At 39.5% G+C, this 4,124-nt stretch overlaps 1 protein-coding gene and 1 pseudogene across 2 annotated transcripts in view; both read right to left on the reverse strand.

Moving 5' to 3' along the window:
• SCMH1 (sex comb on midleg homolog 1 (Drosophila)) overlaps nt 1–4,124 on the reverse strand; it is a 296,989-nt gene that overhangs the window by 176,477 nt on the left and 116,388 nt on the right. The window lies entirely within an intron of this gene.
• LOC102841367 overlaps nt 3,199–4,124 on the reverse strand; it is a 3,941-nt pseudogene continuing 3,015 nt past the window's right edge.

Consider the following 4,124-nt stretch of genomic DNA (forward strand, 5'->3'; position numbering starts at 1 on the left):
ATTTAGAGATCATCTGAAGAACAGATTTGATGCATTAAACACTAAAGACTGAACGTCAGAAGAGTTGTGGGATGACATCAAGAACACCATACAGGAAGAAAGCAAAAGGTCATAAAGAAAACACGAAAGAAGGAAAATATCAAAATGCATGTCAGAAAAGACACTGAAACTTGCTCTCCAGCGTACAGATGCTAAAGCAAATGGAAGAAATGAGGAAGTACAAGAGCTGAACAGCAAATTTCAAAGGGCAGCTCGAGAAGACAAATGCTCCTTGGAGGCTAGCGTGACCAAACTTCGTCTCTCATACTTCAGCCATATTGTCAGGAGGGACTATGTGCTAGAGAAGGATATCATATTTGGTAAGGCAAGGTCAGAGAAAAAGAGGAATGCCCCCAACGAGATGGATTGGCAAAGTGGCAGCATCAATGGGCTCAAGAGTGGCAATAATTGTGAGGTTGGCCCAGGATCGGGCAGTGTTTGTTCTGTTGTGCACAGGGTTGCTATGAGTCGGTACTGACTCAATGGTACCTAACAACAACAGGTTGAGTTCTGAAGATCAAGCCATCAAAGCTAGGTCAAATGAGTATTATCTAAAGTTTGGGTGTTCTTGTATGTCTCCCCTCACACTTCATATCAACTGGATGCTTTGCTCTCAGCTCTAGCCCTCCGTTGCTATGTCTTTGTTGATGGGCTCAGGAATCCCCAGGTCTCAATACACTTCGGACCAACCAGCCCTTCCTTTTCTCTCTTTCATTTCCAGGTTGATGGAAGTCTATGGAATGTGGTCAAACAGCCCAGTTCTTTCTTTTTTTTGGGGGGGGGCAGGGCGCTGCTCTTTTATTCTGTATTATTGATGTTGTTAGATGTCATTGAGTCACATCCGACGCATAGTGACCTTTGCACAACAGAATGAAACACTGCCCAGTCCTGCGCCAACCTCACAATCATTGTTATGCTTGAGTCTATTGCTGCTGCCACTGTACCAATCCATCTCATTGGGGAGCTTCCTCTTTCTCGCTGACTTTCCACTTTACCAAGCATGATGTCCTTCTCCAGGGATTGGTCTCTCCTGATAATATGTCCAAAGTATGAGAGACAGTCTGGTCATCCTGGCTTGTAAGGAACATTCTAGTTGTACTTCTTCCAAAGCAGATTTAAGTAAAATTTAAGTTAGAAACATATACAATTCAGTTTGAGAAGTATTGTGTCATGGAACCCTGGTTTGAAGCTGTAGGAAAAACACTGAACTGCTAACCACAGGGTCAATGGGTTCAAACCCACCAGCTGCTCCTTGGAAACCCTATACAGGGTTGCTATGCATTGGAACTGACTTGATGGCATTTAACAAGAACATCATAACTATGTATGAAAAGAATGTTGTGGATTCTCAGGCAGGATATCCTATAAGAGACTTCATGGAAAAGGTAAAAATTAATGTTGAAAAGGATGAGTATGAGCTAGATAATCAAGTCAGAGTCAACTTCATGGCAGTGGATTTGGTTTATGGCTTTAAGCAAGTGGAGAGATGAGACTAGTGGAGAGGATTGAAAGGACAAAGTTATGGTGACAAGGGAGCCTATAGTCCGTAGGGAAAATTGAAAATGAATTTTGCAAGTCAGGAGTTTTAAACAGATTAAAATGATCTAAAGTATCTAAATCTAAATGTTGTGGGGAGGAAAGAGCTATAACATACATGAGTACTTATGAAATTGTTTAAAATGTTTGTCATTTAAACAATTTCACCCTATGTTCTAAATGGTGGGTTTCACACTTAAAAATTGAATTAGGAAAGTGTGATTTTCAAAAAAATCAGCATATCATTACATCAAATAACCATAAAAGCTGTGCTGTAGGTATAAAGGTAGTGTCCCCTGCCTTTTTTTTTTTTTTTTAAGGTTTTTATTGTGGATTGAGTGAGATTTTACAGGCAGATCATCAGTTTTACATTAAACAAATCATACACCTTGTTTCATTACAATGATTATAATCCCCTCCATGTACCATCAATTAACAGTATTTCTCTCTATTCACTTTAGCTCTTTTTTTAAAAACACTCAGGCATATATAATAATTCACACTACCAAAGGTCAGCCCATTTCTTCATTGCTGCCTTTCCCCTCCTTTTCCACTCACAAGCAGATCAACGGGTCGCCAGCAAGTTTACATGCTGTCAATGTACTCTTGCAGTCACTTTAAAATTATCTTTAGCAAAATGTTACTTGCATGTGATATTAATGATATTGTCCAATGATTTCTGCATTCTGTTGGGTCACCTCTCTTTGTAATGGACCTCTTCCAAACAACTGACCAGTTAGCTGTTTTCCAAAATTCTTGGCATAGTGCCTCCAGTGTTGCATCACTTAGTCGAAAGATTTCAGTTTGTATTCCATCAATTCCTGGAGTCTTGATTTTTGCTAATACCTTCAAGGTAGCTTAGACTTCTACCTTTTTTTTTTTAACCCAAAAGTATAGTTTAATAGATTTACCAAAGTAAGAATCAGTCCTGCCTGTTTCCCAGCTAAGAATTACTGGCCAGAGTATGTATGAGAGCAGGACAGAGCGTCCGTCGACCTAGAGCTCACTGGATTGCCAGGCATCACGGACTCCTCAAATACTGGGCCTGCACAGATCCAGCAATGGCACACACCCCATGGCTGCCATGTGACTCTCTCTGTGTGCTAAAATAACCCAAACAGGCAAATTATTTATGAAATCATTTCCCCCAGTAATGCAAAATAAATATATACAATTCAAGATTCTTTTCTTTTCTAAAAAGGTACAGAGTGTGTGAACTGAATATCAGTGAGAAAATTATTTCAGAACCTGATGGATAACAAATAAACATGATTGATGATGATATTCTCAAAGTTCTAAGAGACCATGAAGACACAACACAGAAGAATGAGAAATCATTGTGAAAAGTAGTTGGGAACATGTTTGCATGAAATTTGAAGGAAAAAACAAACATTTAACAATCAATCTTTAAATTGATCCCAAACCTCAAAGGGGCATGACCCATTATAGAACTGTCTCTGTTTTTTGTTGTTGTTGTTGTTGTTGCTTTTTACTCCATTTTAAGTATGCTGTGAATTCTGATTTGCTTCTGTAAACTTGAAAGAAGTGATGGGGTGGTGGGTTGCTGATGTGTGGTGATTTCAAGGAACAGCAGACAGGAATGTATCCTCTTCTTGGTAGGTTTCAGTGACCTTTGCCAGTACTTGAAGAGTAGGCCCAGTTGTAGATGACCAAGGGAATGCTGACCAGAGAAAACAAAACTCCCAGGCCCAAGAAGAGAGCAGTCCAGATTCTTTGAGTTCCTTTATATCCATCCTGGTTTGCAATTTTTAAGTAAAGAGATGAAGGAAGAATGCAAATCAACATATTAGCAGATGTTACTCCTAAAACTCCAAAAATATCCTTCATTGAGGGTATGAAGATCAAAAACAAGTTGACAATAACCAAGAGTATAAAGGTAACCAAGATAGGCTCGCATAAATTTAACTTGGTTTTCTTAGCCAGTTCAAATAAAGATGAATGAATTGTAAAAAAAAAACACCACCAGAACAGTGAGGATGACAGAGACAATGACAGCCAGTTGTACTGTCAGAATAAGGATGTCGTCTTTACTCTGGTAATTGTGAAGGAGGTCTGAATGTACATTTTCATAGAATGTCAAGTAGCCAAAAATGGCGGTCAAGAAGTATATAACAAACATGGCAAAAAAGGAGATATTGGAAATCATCTGCATTTTTTTCTGTGATCGATCTTTCAGCTCACTGTAAATCGGCAAGACAGAGGGTGGCAACCAAATGCAAATGCAATGGTTGGTAAAGCATACACTGTCTCTGAGTCGAAGGTAACATATTTTGGCATACACATCTCAGTAGCATTTGTTGAATTAGCACTTCCTGTTGAGTACATGCCCTGAACAGGGCAATGAATTTGGAATTTCTTATTGTTGTTGTTGTCAGGTGCCATTGAGTTGGAACCGACTCATAGCGAACCCATGCACAGCAGAACAAAATAATGTCCGATCCTGGGCCAACCTCACTACTGCTGCCACACTTGACACCATCAATGATGCCACCTGGCCGATCCATCTCATTGGGGGTCTTCCTCTTTTT

This window comes from Chrysochloris asiatica, unplaced genomic scaffold (genome assembly GCF_000296735.1).
Source record: "Chrysochloris asiatica unplaced genomic scaffold, ChrAsi1.0 scaffold00106, whole genome shotgun sequence".
Lineage (NCBI taxonomy): Eukaryota > Metazoa > Chordata > Mammalia > Afrosoricida > Chrysochloridae > Chrysochloris > Chrysochloris asiatica.